The 15,972-nt window shown below is 36.1% G+C and overlaps 1 long non-coding RNA gene across 1 annotated transcript in view; it reads left to right on the forward strand.

Moving 5' to 3' along the window:
- Positions 1-1,373: 1,373 nt before the first annotated feature.
- LOC144334558 (uncharacterized) overlaps positions 1,374-15,972 on the forward strand; it is a 49,794-nt gene continuing 35,195 nt past the window's right edge. The window contains exons 1-2 of the long non-coding RNA XR_013404524.1: positions 1,374-1,478; positions 13,254-13,390. This is a non-coding gene — a long non-coding RNA (uncharacterized LOC144334558). The remainder of the gene's footprint in view (positions 1,479-13,253; positions 13,391-15,972) is intronic.

A 15,972-nucleotide genomic window follows, 5' to 3' on the forward strand; every position in this document is an offset into this window, starting at 1 on the left:
CCCTGCATTGTCAGGGAGGTAACATTAATTAATTAAATAGCTGTACTAGCAATGTATAATTACAAACTGAGAAAAATCTATGGACATAAATTAACATGATTTTGCGAAAGCATATAATGAAGTAATCTTCCACTAGAAAGTGATACTTGAGTTTGAATATCGGTTGAAGGATCAGTAGAAGTTAAAGTATGACACCAGTATAATATGATAAATTTGAGGCTCTGTGAAGAGGCTATCTGATCAGAGTGATGAAGACATGGTGATGAGAAATGAGATATGGGAAGGATTATTAGAAATCAGAATGTACAGATGGATGGAACCAAGGCAAGATTATGAAAAATCTCAAAGATATAATAAAAAGATCAACAAAAAAGGAGACATTAAATAATAGTAAGAAATAATAGAAGATACAAATAGTAGAAGATACATATACAAATAAAAGTAAGAAATAATGGAATAATAGTAAGAAATAATAGAAGATACATCTTATATGTATATGTATATATATACATCTTATATGTATATGTATACATATAAGATGAGCCTGATTAAGTACTTTACAGAGATTATCTCTGTAAAGAGATTATCTCCTTTGACCTAATTACTTCCATATTTACAGATGAGGAAACTGAGGCTCAGAGATACCAGACAATTTACTGAAATATGTCAATCAGTAAGTGCTCACTTCAACCCATGACTGCCTGCATTTGAGTAGAAGTTTTCCAGAAGAGGACTGAAGTAATGACAATTGATGATGCCTTATAGAATAGATTGGAGAAACTATATAACAATAGATTATGGCTTCTAGAAGGGATTGGAGGAACTAGGATCATGGGGCTGTTTCAGAATCCAAATGGGAAGAAATCTGGGCCTTACGCCAGAGTATTGGTCATGAGAGAGGATAAAGCCAGACAAACTGACAGAATAAAATTGTCTTTAAAAGGAAATTTTAATAAGAAACTGGTTTTCAAGGAGGCAGGTGTTAAATTAGGAGGGGGAGAAATCTATTTAAATTTTATACATGGAGTGCACTAGTAAGAATATAAAACATTTTTAAAAAGTTAGTAATTCAAGGTCCAAGGTTCAAACTTGTCTGAAATGGGCTTTCAAATATTCATCAGAATTTATGACTCAATGCCAAATGTATTCAACTAATACATATGTTAAAATGCACACTACACGTCTTACTTTTGACTAATGAGATTTCAAATCCACCCTGATTCACTCCCGTTTACAGAAGGAAATTAAAAAATTGATTGGTTACTTCCTTCGCTGCATACGGACACCTTGATTGGCCAGCTGCCGTGGCTAGGCAACCAGGCGGAGAATCTTTGGAACAAGTAGCAGACTTCATCACAGCAGGAGCCGTGAGGCAAGAAGCTCTGGGATCAATTAAAATGCCAGGCTTTTCCAGGCTGGTTTCCAGTGCATCTGTGCATGATTCCACATAAATTTAGGGAATTAGAGATCAGACAAAGGTAAACATTTCTGTGCTTTGCTTAGCATTGATTTAGAATGCGAAGATGAAATATACCACAGTCATCCAGCCAGGAGGGGGTTTACACCTTCAGCTGATTTTTTTTCCCTCCTCAATTGCTTCATTATTTTAGGTATGTTGTAATCGAAGCCTGTTTAAATCATCTGTGTGTTCCTTTGGGGAGGGGAGGAGAAAGAGAAACAAAAGAAAAACCAGTTCCTACTTTCATAGACTAAACAGTAGAATGACTCATTCTTTAATTTTATAATGACACCTCTTAAAATAAGAAATTATTAATGATCTTCATTTTCCAGCTATTTGGTTTCCTGAACTTTGGTTAGATAAAAAGCTCACTCGTGTCCTCCTAGAAAATGAAAGACTGTTTCTCCCTTAAAGTCTGGAAAGTCTAACCTTTTGTGGAGCCTTCTCTCCCTTTTTTTGCTTGTTTATTTGTTGTTTGTTTTTTGTTTTCTGTTGTTGTTTTCTTACCTTATCTATCAGTTAAAGTCTAAGGTTTTGTTTGTGTTCTTAGTACGGAAGGTCTTTTAACGCCTGTATGCTGGGGAGAGGTTTAACTTCTGCACTTCCTTTGTACCTGGGGTGAGGTGAGGGTTAGAGGTTTATCTTTGAAGTACCAAGCAGCATGACAAGGACAGTACAGAGACGGGAAAAGTACAGACAAGTGGCTGGAAACAATGACAAGGCAAACAAATATCATGAACAGCAAATTACAGATTTTAAAATCCTACAGAAAAAGACAATTCCCTGACATCACAGAGGTAGTACAGACTTACCCTTTTATTAAGCAACAAGAAGAAAAGCAGAAAGCCATCAGGCTTTAGCTGAATATTAGGAAGGAATCAGAAGTGGGGCTTTAAGCCATCTTCTAAATGAACATCACCAACTCAGTATCTCCTACCCTATTTCCACACCAGTGATAAGTGTTACAAAGATGTCCAAAGTTCTTTTCAGCTTTATGGTTGTAAAATTCTGTGAATTAATTCAAAATTTTAGAAAAGTTGAGGAGAAAATTAACATTTATTGAGCTCTTGGGACTGGGTTCAATGCTCAATACATTTACTCTATTTTTTAATTCTGATGACAATCCTGTGAGGGAGACAGTATCTCAATTCTACAGGTGAGGAACCTGATGTTTTCATTCTATTAATCAAGCTCATGTTATTTCTACTTCCTCTACCCTCTGAATTATGTCATCCTCAAGAATTCTTATACAATGAGGACTACCCACCTAAAGTTTGACTTAGGTGAAATAAATCATTCATTCTATATGCATTATAAACATAAGTGCAGTATAATATAAATCTATAATGACCACTTCCAGGAGAACATAAAAGCTTAAGAAAATATCAGTTAACGATCTCTTGCCGTTTGGTCAGCAGACTGTGTGAGAAATGGCAACCTCCCAACAGAACACAATATACGAGAGGGTTGAGAGTCAGACTCTCAAGTCTGGTATTCCAACTCTAGATACCTTCAGAGTAAGGTGATACAGATCTTGCCAAAGTACATGGTGAAATATTTTAATGCGAGAGTGAGTGTAGGTTAAAACTCCAGCAGCTTGGAGTTTTAATATCCTGTCATCCACAAGTGCCTGTAATTAATACTGCTTACATTCAGTTGGCATATTTATGAGTTGAGTTTCCTCCGTATATCCATTCTTCAGTTTTTCCCTACCTATTAGCAGTGCTCAGAGACCAGGGAGTAACTGACTGCAATTCAGTTGAAGCAGAAAAAATTGCCTAAGAAGACATCAATAAAAGAATGATTTCCATAAAGGAACAATTACTTCTGCTACATTCTTTGAGCTGATATAAATCTAATTTTAAAAGTTCTTCATTAGTTTAGAAAAATTCTGCTTCTTCTCAAAGGGAGTTTTGCTTTGCTTTTGCTTCTTTAGAAAGAGGAGTTCCTCAATAATACAACTCTAGATGGTAAATTGCTATCTTAGTTCCCCACCAGGAAAGGATCATACCCCTGAAGCTTCAGAAATCCCTGCCACCATGGCTTCTGTTGGAAGCTGTGCTCTGTCAAAACCTGATGCTCTCTGAATTGCCTTTGGGCAATTCTTTTTCTTCTTCTTCTTTTAATTTATTTTTTTTCAAGAATAGTGCAAATTTAAAGCTGAATAGCTTTATCATTCTGTCCTGCAGAAGCTAACAAATTTGAAAGTCTTCCTTTATTTCCATTTATTCCACTCTCTCTCTCTCCCTTTTAATTCAAATTATCTGTGATTCCACTCTGTCTGTCCCTTTTAATTCAAATTGGCTGTATCTTTGCTGCATAACCCCATCTCTATTTCTGGCTTCTGTTAAGATGGCTGATTAGGTTCGTAGTTCACACCATCACTTATCAACTTACCAAACCGTTGGTCAGTTACCCCCTTGGTGTTCTCTTATGAACGTACCTTCTCATTTTTGCAACGCAGACAGGCTGAGAATGTTCAACATCTTTAAGTTCTGGTTCCTTTTTGCTTAACAATCTCATCTTCAATTCATTTCCCTCTCCTCTCATTTCACTATAAGGAGTCAGGAGGAACCAAGATACTCCTTCAACACTTTGCTTAGAAATCTCTCTAGCTAAATATCCAATTCTATCACTCACAGGTACTGCTCTCCACAAAACACTAGAATACAAACACATTTCAGCGGAGTTCTTTGAAACTTTATGACAAAGAACACCTTTTGTTCTTTGTCCAATAATATGTTTCTCATTTTCATCTAAGACCTCTCTAGAATGGCCTTTGTCATCCATATTTCTACCAAACTTCTGTACGTGATTATTTGTGTATTCTTCAAGATGGGCACTTTCTCTATAGTTATTTTCCTTTCTTTCTGAGTGCTTAACAGATTTATCTTTAATATTCCCTTCATCCCAATATCTGCTTTTTCTAGCATGCACCTCAATCTCTTCCAGCATCTACCCATTACCCAGTTCCAAAACTGCTTCCACAATTTTATGTATTTGTTATAGTGGCACCCTATTTCTTGGTAATAATTTCTGTCTAGTTTGGGTAGTGATAGCAGAATATCATAGAATAGGTGACTTAAAAATATTAATTAATTTCTTACAGTTCTGGAGGCTTGGAAGTCTAAGATCAGGGTGCCAAAATGGTTAGGTTCTAATAAATCTCAGTGGCCCTCTTCCTAGTTTGCATGTGGCCTTCTTGCTGAGTCCTCACATGGCAGGAGGAGAGGAAGAGAAAGAGATAGAAAAAGAGAGAGACACAGACACAAAGACAGGAAGTTCCCCCCCATGTCTCTTCTTATGAGGGTACTAATTTGATTATGAGAGCTTTGCTGGGATGTCCTAATTACCTTCCAAAGGCTCTGTCTCCAATACCACGTCACAGTGGGAATCAGGATTTCAGCATATGAATTTTAAGGGAACATAAATGTTCAGTTCATGGAAATTATTACAGGTTTTGAATTCAATGAAATAAACAAGCTGATTGTAATAGCATTAGACATTGAGTTTTCAATAATGATTCAGGGAAGGTGCATTGCACTTATTGATAATTTTGCACAAAATGTGTATTCACAAATATGTAAGAAGAGAATTCCGATTTTGGTAACATGAATAACATATCCAACATAGACTCGTCACCCCCTCAAAAACGCACAATAGTAGAAGTTAACAATAGCAACAACAAATGCACACAAATGAATAGGTGTACTCAGGAGAATTAGTAAAAATCCCAAATTTTAGAAAAAAAAAAAAAGAGAGAGAGAACTCAAAAGAAAAAGGTAAGCAATTTTATTAACCCTGTAACATCCTAGGGAGGAGAAAACCCTGATATAGGTCCTATAATCTAGTACTTAGGGTATGTTTCTTAGGGATAGAAACACAGTGGTTTAAAGCTGAAACTTGGGGCCCTGAGTAAAGCTAGAAGAGCATTAGAGCAGCCTCCTTCATGTAAGTGAGACTAAAAACAATCAGTCCATAAAAAAGCAAGGAAACTTGACTCTGATTGGGTCTTGGAGTGTGAAAAAGTCTCCAATTAGCAACCGAAACTCAGCCTATTCCACATGCAGGTGTGGAGTCAAATTTTAGCTATCTTCTATTAATCTATATATTTGTCAGCTTGAATTACCACAGCAAAGCACTTTAGTCTGCTTAAGCAACAGAAATTTATTTTCCCATGGTTCTGAAGGCTGGAAGGCCAAGATCAAGGTTCTGATCAATTCGGTTTTTGATGAGGGCTTTCTTCCTGGCTTGCAGTTGGTTGCATTTCACTATGTCCTCACATGGTTTTTCCTTGGTGCATGCATGTGGGTAGGCAAAGAAAGAATGAGAGATGATCCACATAATTAGGAAATGCAAATTAAAGCTACAAAGTCATACCATTTCACATTCACTAGAATATCTATAATAAAAGAACAGACAGTATTATTAATGGTGAGAATGTGAAGAAAATGAAACTCCCACATATTGGCAGAAATGTAAAACTGGTACAGCCAGTTTGGAAAAGTTTAGCGGTTTCTTAAAAAGTTAATCATAAACTTACTGAATTAGTTTCCTACAGCCATCATAACACAATACCACAGACTAAGAGACTTAAATAATGGAAATTAATTTTCTCACAGTAATGGAGGTTGAAAATCCAAGATCGAGGTGTTGGTAGTTTTGGCTTCTCTTGATGCCTTTTTGACTATAGACATTGGGCTTCTCATTGTGTTCTCACATGGACTTTCTTCTGTGCACAAGCCTTCCTAATGTCTCTTCCTCTTTTTATAAAGATACCAGTCATACTGGGTTAGGGTCCCACTCTTATGACCTTGTGTCACCTTCATTAACTCTTTTAAGATGCTATCTCCAAATATAGCCACATATAAATTTTGGCAGAACACAATTTAGTCCATTACAAATACAATCCAGAAATTCCACCCCTACTTGTTTACCAAAAGGAAACGAAATAGATGTTTACACATATATTTTACACATATAAAGACATGTATGTGAATGTCACAACAACATTACTCTTAGTGGCTATAAACTTGAAATAATTTTAATGTCTGTGAACTGGTGAATACATAAACAAAATGTGATCTATCCAATGGAATAACAGCCATAAAAAACTACTGGTCTATGCTACAACATGGAAGAATCTCAAAGCCATGGTGAGTTAAAGCAGCCCCTCACAAAAACCTATGTATTGTATGATTACTATGATGATTATGATTATTACATTTACATGAAATATCCAGAAAAGACAAATCTATAGGGACAGAAAATAGATCAATATTTGCCTGAAGCTAGTTGTGGTACTAGGAATTAATCACAAAAGTGCACAAAGGAACTTTTGGGAGGGATATAAATGTTTTAATGTCAGATTGTGGTAATGGCTGCTCACCTCTATAAATGTCCTAAAAGTCATTGAATTGTACACTTAAAAATGAGTGAATTTTATGTTATAAATTATACCTTAAGCCGGGCGCGGTGGCTCATGCCTGTAATCCCAGCACTTTGGGAGGCCGAGGTGGGCAGATCACCTGAGGTAGGGAGTTCGAGACCAGCCTGACCAACGTGGAGAAACCCCATCTCTACTAAAAATACAAAATCAGCCGGGTGTGGTGGTGCACGCCTGTAATTCCAGCTACTTGGGAGGCTGAGGCAGAAGAATTGCTTGAACCCAGGAGGCAGAGGTTGCGGTGAGCCAAGATCGTGCCATTGCACTGCAGCCTGAGCAATAAGAGTGAAACTGTGTCTCAACAACAACAACAACAACAACAACAAAATATATATATGTATATGTATATCTTTGGAAAGCTGTGAGGAAAAAGAAACATTTAAGGAATGAAATAATATAGGTGTTCATAATCCTTGCACTTTCTCATTCTCCTTCTCCATATGCCACATTCCTTTCTGAAAATGACCTGCTTATTTTCCAAGTATTTCTGGTCATTAAAAAAAAAAAGCCAACTTTGAAATGAGCTATTGATCATGAGCCCTTGGTCTCAAGAGAAATTACACAGTCAGTGGTGACTTTCTCTTATGGAAGCATTCATTATATGGCATCTTTCTGTTTTGTTTTGATTCAAAACTAGACAGTGAATTTCTTTCAAAATGTTAAATAAACATATTTTTAAGCATTACTTTTCTCTGGTGGCAAATTAGAAGTCAAATGCAATATGCAGTTCTCATTAATGACCAAGGACACACTAGACATCATAATATAGGTAAGATGTAAATTTATTTTCTTAATAAATTACATGTTGACAATTACATTCATTTATAAATGTTCCTCCCAGATGTTTTCCCTTAAAGGAAAAATCATAGACCATGAGATGGTCTTTCACATTCATATTTCAATTAGAAAATTTCAAGTGACTGTGGAAAGGTTAATGCCACTATGATGCTTTCTCAAAGCCCAAAAGTCTTCACAATCCCTTTGGACCTGGCCCCATTTCCCAAGCCAAAAGTCATTTCCATCTGTATTCTGAGAGTTTCACTGAGCTTTTAGATTTGTATTGTGCTACTTACAATTTCATACAATTTGGATACACTTTTGCATCTAGAGGCAGTTTATGTCTTAGGCCAAACCCTGAACTTAATTAACTTACCATAAACCTTCTTACCTTATAGCTATATCAGACCATAACACCAGTGCCCAGTTTGTGAAATCGATGTAAGGCATGCAGTAGGAATCTCTTTGTGTGTCAGCTAATGAGGCATTCTTTTCAAATGTCAAAACCTTCTAGCAGATAGGCATTTTTAATCATTCCATTTTGATAGTACAGGGGACAAAGTTCAAATTATAATTGCCATAGGACAATAGTAAGAAGCAGATATTTTCCTAATTTCCTCGAATTACAAGTTTAAAAAATCAGATATTAAGTGATAAAAACAAAAACTGAAAAACTAGATTTGAAGTATGATATGATTAAAATTGACCAAACTCGGATTCAGGTGGATCTGAATTTAGTTTCAGTATTGCTTCTCATTAGCTATGTGAACTTGGGCAAGTAATTATTTTACTTCTTTAATCTTTTTTTAATTGATAGAAGGGCATACGAATATTTATTTCTAAGACTTATTCTGAGGAATGAGTGGGAGTTCTTAAACTGAGATATTTGAACTACTTTCAGGGTGATTGTGAAGCACTGAAACCGCAAGAAAACATGTGTAGGTTGTTTGAGTGTTCATAGCTTTCATCAGTTCTCAAAGGAATTTCTGTGTTCATGATCACTAAGAAGGGATACATAGGTGCTTGTAAATACAACTTTGCTAACACTTGAGAATGTGTCAGTAATGTCAATAATCTATTTCCTTCTCCTTTCTGAAGCAAATGATCAGATTAAAATTACAAACAATATAAGATTTCATGTTAAATACTGTTTTATACCACATGTATAGATGTTTTCAACAGACAATGAGAAATAACACTCAGTTTTGTTCTATACAGACCTTCAACGGATTGAGCAAAGCCCATCTACTTTGGGGAGAGCAATCTGCTTTACACAGTATACTGATTCAAATGTTATTCTCATCCAGAAACACTCTCACAGATACACCCAGAGAAATACTTAACCCAATATTGAGTACCCATGGTTCCAGTCAAATTAACACATAAAATTAACACTGACACAATAGATTATGAAATAACTGTCCCTAGAGGTAAAATACATGTTCTTAATATAACTTAGCAGTTATTCATGCAATAGTTTACTTCCAATATTTAGTCTTATAGAAACCACAATTGAAACACGTATTTCCTATGCTAAATGCTTCCATGTTGACTAAAGATTGCTAATATCTAGAACTTTTGCTTATAACCTGCTTTCTCCTGTTTTATTTTCCAATTATTATCTTTGTCGAGTTTTATTTTGTCTAATAGGTTATTTGTTCTTCCCTGTAAAGTTGCACTTTTTTTTTTTTTTGTAGTTTCTCGGAGTTTTTGCAAACCATTCAGCAATTTTCTTCAAATTTTTAAACTATTAATAAAGAAAACCTCAGAAAAGTATACAATGCTTACATTTTTATGCATTGAGTCAAGTTCAAAGTTAGTGACATAGAATTTGTAAACTTATTTTCAATGAGATTAAGTAAATAAATGCTCAGAAACACACATAATTCTTACAGCAGTGACTGCGTGTCAGTTAACATTTCTAGGCTGAGCATTCCAATTCTGAAAACCCCAAATCTGAAATGCTTCAAAAGCCAAAACTTTTTGAGCATTGATATGACAATAAAGGAAATGCTCATCGTAGCATTTGGGATTTGGGATTTTCAACCAGTAAGTAAAATGTAAATATTCCAAGTCCAGTCTGAAATTTCCAAGATTTAACTGGTTTGGTGTATAACTTTAGCAGTTTCACCTAGTATAAACTTTAGATTTAAGACTTATTTTTCAGGGTCTTTTCACTTAAAGAGACACATTCTCACTTTTTAAATGAATCATTATTTTTCAGGTTCTTCTTATGATGATTCTCTTATCCTTTGAGTTTTTAGGTAAAATTTCATTTTTTTAAATGAGGTCTTTCTTGACCATAAAATGTAAAAGCACCAAATTTCACCCGCAGTGAAAGTAATACTTTTTACTTCCTCAGACTCATCAGTATCTGAAGTGCTCATTTGTTTACTTATTAAGACTTTCCCTTTCTCAAAGGAAAGCACTTAGTACTTTCTATATAGAGACTGAGTATCCCTTATCCAAAGTGTTTGAGACCATATGTGTTTCAGATTTCAATTTTTTTTCAATTTTGGAATGTTTATGTTATACTTACTGGTTGAGCATCCCGAATATTCCAGTAAACATTTTCTTTAACCATCATGTACTCAAAAGGTTTTGGATATTGGAGCATTTCAGACTTTGGATTTTTAGATTTGCAATACACAACCTGTAGTAATTACACAATAAACACTGAATAAATAAATGAGCTAATTAATGCTTAAGATTATGTTGCTGTGTTAGTCCATTCATGTTGCTGTAAAGGAATACCTGAGACTGGGTAATTTACAAAGAAAAAAGGTTTATTTGGAGTCATAGTTCGGCAGGCTGCACAGGAAGCATGGCACCAGCATCTGCTCAGCTTCTGGAGAGGACCTCAGGGAACTTACAATTATAGCAGAAGGTGAAGGGGAGCCATGTATCACATAGCAAGAAAGGTAGCAAGAAAGACAGAGAGAGAAGTGAGGTCTCAGACTCTTAAACAGATCTTGCATGAACTCAGAGTGAGAACTCACTCACTACCATGAGGACAGCGCCAAAACATTCATGATGGATCTGCCCTCATGACATGAGCCAAATACCTCCCACCAGGCCCCACCTCCAGCACTGGGGATCACATTTCAACATAAGCTTTGGAGGGAACAAACATCCAAACTATATTAGTTGGTTGGAAAGATCATATGAAAACTCTTTGGAGTACATTGTAAATATACATATGCCTAAAATGAGTTTTAAAAACTTTTCTCTGATGATAAGAAGAAATAAAATGATGAAAACCCCCAGGCACCTATAAATTAAGGAGAACAAAGGTGGAACTGTGGTGAGAAGTGTGTGAGAGAGAAGACTCTGGAGGAATCAGAAAAGGAGAATTCAAAAAGTAAATGCTTTGGGAACATTGTTATCCATGGATCTTTCTCATTTTTATACTGTTTGCAAACAAAGGCACTGGCTGCCATTGTTCCCCATTGTATTTTCCAGGCTGCTTGTATAGCAAATGGCCTTGGTAGATGTAGATATAATACCCCCAACTCCCAGAGCAAAGGGTAGCTTTGATAACTGTCTGGTATACTAAAGATAATGTCTCTTCCTGGAGCAAAGGTCACAGGAAATGTGAATGCTTAGAATCAGACAATCTGTATATGAAATCTGGTTCTGACACTTATTGGTAAGGTATTTTACCCATTTTGGGTATCAGATTTCTAATTTTGTGTGACAGTTTTAAGAAACTATGCCTCAAGAACTGTTTAAATAAATAAATAAAATGACATGATGACTTGTACCATGTGTCTTAGTCTGTTTTGTGTGTTGCTATAACAGGATACCACAAACTCAGTAATTTACGATATACAGAAATATTTCAGCTCACAGTTCTGAAGTCTGTGAAGTTCAATATCAAGGTGCTGGTATCTGACACATGATTTCTTGGTGTGCTATCCTATGTTGGAAGGTGGTAGGGCAAAATGAAGAGAGAGAGGGAGAGAGAGCCTACACCTGAAAGCCCTTTTACGAAGGCACTCAACCCTCAATAATTCTCCATGGTCTAGTTATCTCTCAAGTCTGTACAATGGAAATTAAATTTTAACATGACTTTGGGAGGGACCAATCATTCAAACCATAACAGCATGATAGGCATATCTTTTGTGCACAATTGCTTACTATTTCTATCTTTGTTTCACCTTCCTTTTTCTCTGCCTTTCATCCTACCTTCTTTGAACTGTCTTTAGAAAATCAAAATGCCCCCATTTCCTTAGAAGATCGCAACCCACCTCAAACTGATAAAGAAACTGACATTTATAGAACACATCCAAATATAATTATCCTAAAACTTTTTGGACAAAACAAACTAACAAACATAAATACAAAGCAGAGATTACAGAGGCTTAGACAATTAGTCAAACTCCTCTATCACAAAGTATGTCTTTCACCCAGTTATCTTTCCCTGACATACCAACCATCTATTGAGCACTCACCAAGTGGGTGTATTGAGAGAGAAGAGGAGATGTGCTAGTATGAAATGAATTCAGCCCAGATAATAGGAAACCCAGCCAACAGTGGCTTGAACAAGTAAAAGGTTTATTTGACTCATGCAAAAAGAAGCCCAAGATAATTTGGTTTAAGTGTAACAATGCCATCAAAGACCTTTCTAATACGCCACCCTCAACATGCAGTTCTTCAGCTTCTAATATGCCATCCTCAACATGAAGGTCTTCAGCTTCAAGCTTCTCTCTTCTTGGTAACATCAGATGAACTGTGTGAATTACATACATTCAACTCTGGTACCTCTTGAACTCTTCTTTCAAAGTTCTTTCAAAATTCCCTAACAGCATTTACTGACCAGAGATCTCACAGCCTACTGGTACTTAGCCTCAGAGACATTTCACCCAATGGGGAATGGAGCTGTATTCCATTTCCAGAATGCTGAAGGTTGCCACCAGCCTTATACAGCTTTCTTTCCATCAGAAGATCCACGGTATTTTCTGTACCCTAATATTGGGCAAGGATCAGGCACCAAGCTCTTTCATGTTCTCTTGTCCTCTCAAGTAGAATTCTTTCTCTCTCTCTCTCTCTCTCTCTCTCTCTTATTTTTTACCCTAATATCTTTATTATGTTGAAATTAAACAGATTGTTGCAAGTGATCATATCTCAGGTTACATTCCTTTTCTTTCTCTGATAACATCAAGAAAGATTCACCATAATCAAGAATGGCAGTTCCAGTGGAAGGAATGACCCTCCTGATCCCTTGGCACAGGCACAACTAGGTGGAAGCCTGTCAGCTCCTAAGTTGAGGCCATGAGAAGAGTGTAGGTAGGAGGAAAAAACACAGTGAGAGTATTTCTAACAGGCTCAGAATTAGGCAACTGTGTACACATACAAATATATATACATATATACATATATATATATGTATGTACACACACACACACATATTTTAGAAAACAAAAAATTCTGTGCCTGAGTAGTTACATGTAGCTACAGCAACTTCACAATGAATCCAGAATCTAGATCCCTCCATCTTTCTGTGTGACTAACCATAACTAATGTTTCTTGCTCATAGTTATAAGACAGCTGTTGATGTCCCACTCACAGTTATAAGACAGCTGTTGATGTCCTACTCACCAGTTAGGAGGATCAAGAAGAAGCTGCTTTCCAGGAAATCGCAGTCAACTTCCAAATAGATCTCTTTGGTCAAACATGTGTCACAGATCCAACTCTCTTTTTGTAAGGTAGTATGGGGAATAAAATATTTAAGTAGTAAAATTGGGCCTCTGCCAATAAGAAAGAAGGAGAGGATAGATATTGGGTAGATAACTAGCAGCATCCTCCATGTGATATACTGGAATGAGAGACATGCTAGCTTTGATAAATTACATCTGCCTCCATTTGTTAGCTCTTGTCACATATTGAATTATTTTCTATTGAATCCAAGGAATGCACTTAAATTACATTCAAGTTTTCAGTTTGAAATGAAAGTACCACATTTGTTCCACTCTACTCTTATTATTTCCACCAAACCCTGAATTTCTCCATTCCTTACCACTATGTTCCATGGTATTACATTCAAAGCCTCAGTCACAGCCCACTGAAATCCATAGCAGTCAAATGGTTAAAAATCAGAGTTCCTAGAAAATCCACCTGAGATGATTAGTTAAAGCAATCTGAAAAAGCAAGATATTTCACTGCCTGCCACATAATGTTTCTCCAGGCCCAGCCCCTGTAAAAATAAAATATCGTTAATGGAAGCCAACTCGTTACCCCATAAAATTACTACAACACATGTGCTTGAAAACGTAAGACAGATATTCTTAACTTGGCAAGCCACAGGGAACCACAGAAACGTTCTCCAAGAAATGATTTCATTTTGTTGGTTTTATATTTAAAGTCACATTTTTGGCAGGCAATCCCAAAGACAAAGTTCCAAGAGTAAACTGGCCTATGGGATAGAACTCAGACTTCTGGTCACTTGCCCACACGTGTTTAAATCACTTACCTGTCCTTGTATACCGGACATAATGATCTGGGAGCCTGGCTCTGTTCCTTCTAGTTGTAGACCTCTTTTTGCCATCTTTTCTTCTACCCTCCATACTGAGTGTAGTTTATTACTTTAGCACACATATGTGGGGTTATAAAACAGTCTAGATTTGAAGTGCTACTCTGGCACTTAAGAGTAGTGCAACTTAGACAAATTACATAACCACACTTTGCTTCAGTTCACACATCTATAAAATAAGCATCACAATAATGTCTATGTCATAAAGCTGTTATGAAGATTGAATCAGTTAATGTATTAAAGTTCTTAAAATAATGCCCAGCATGTAGTGTGATATAGGTGGTAGCTGTTATTATTATCACCCGGATGGATAACAGGACATGACCTAAATTAGCCAGCAAAATTATTCCCTGAGGTAAGTCAGCCAAAACCCGAATAAAAAAATTCTGTAGAAATGTGTGTGGAAGCTGACAGATATTCCCCCAAATACTACAAATATAAGGGACTCAGCTGAGTGATCAGGGAAAGTTACCTGGGATTCAAATTCACTATTTCCTCTGGATGCTTAAGAACTGTGAAATTTTAGTGAACAGAAGATTCTCAGGGTTTATCTCATATAGTTCCTTCATTTTATAAAGAAAAACCCGATCTATGAGTAAATACAAGGTTACATAAGTAATTAGTGGACAGCTTCCTGGGCCCTGATGCAGTGACTTTTTTTCTTATATTAAGGTAAGATAATTTCTTTATTCTCTCTCAAGTGATGATGGGAAGAGAAAGACAAGAATCTGAAATAGGTTGTAAATCTCCATAATCTCTGCTTACAAAGAGGTCCATTCCAACTCAGAAATATTTACTTAACACAGAATCTTGAAACTGTAGAAGTCTTTGGGCTTGGAGCTTTATAACTGTTTACTCAGCTGATTATCTCCATTTCTTACAGTGAAATGTGAAACTTGTTTTTTAAGAGTGTATGTGCAGCTTGAAATCTTCAAGATAGGCAAAAAATGTGAGTTAGGTTTTCCCATTTGGGTGCCAAACTTACAATCTTAACCTTTTCCTCTTCTCATCTTTGCTTCTATTATTCTGATTTCAGAATAATGTCCAGCCCCATTATATACATTTCTGTAGCATTTTCATTTCCCAAGGGTCTTCCTGATTTGACTTATATTTCTCAACAATTGTCATTAGCTTTATCATCCTCACTTGACCAATGAGGAAATCAAACTTAGAAAGGATTCAGCGACACTCTTCTATGATCACATAAGTAAAGGGGAAGCCTGATTAGAAAACAACGACAACAAGAAACAAACAAAACAAAACAAAAAACAAAGAGACAGGTTTTCTGAGTCATTCTGTCTTTCATTTATTCAATATTATCTTGCCAATATGACTGTGTGTTTCCCATGTGCACTGAGGATAAGTGTTTTTTGTTTTTTTTTTAAATCACTCAAGATCCTTTCTTAAAGCTTAGCTTATATCCAGATCAGTTATGTTTTACTCTAACACACAGTAAAACTATTCAGTGTTATCAATGAGTTCACAAAGTAGTCAAAAGGTAAACTATACCTGAGATATCAAGTATAAAGAAATAAGAGGTTTTTAGGGTAACAATATAAAACAAATTATAAATGTGCTGAGGTCAATAAATCAGTGACCAGATAATTAGAGCCAATCAGAACCACAGACATAACTGAGAAAGACTATCTGTAGGTCAGCTTCACTGCTTCCCTCCCAGCCTTACTGCCCCAGCCACTCTACAGCTCCCAGGTTTAGTCAAACCAGACTAGTTTCATTTCTTTGCACACCTCATGCAAT

Source organism: Macaca mulatta, chromosome 14, assembly GCF_049350105.2.
Source record: "Macaca mulatta isolate MMU2019108-1 chromosome 14, T2T-MMU8v2.0, whole genome shotgun sequence".
Taxonomy (NCBI): Eukaryota; Metazoa; Chordata; class Mammalia; order Primates; family Cercopithecidae; genus Macaca; species Macaca mulatta.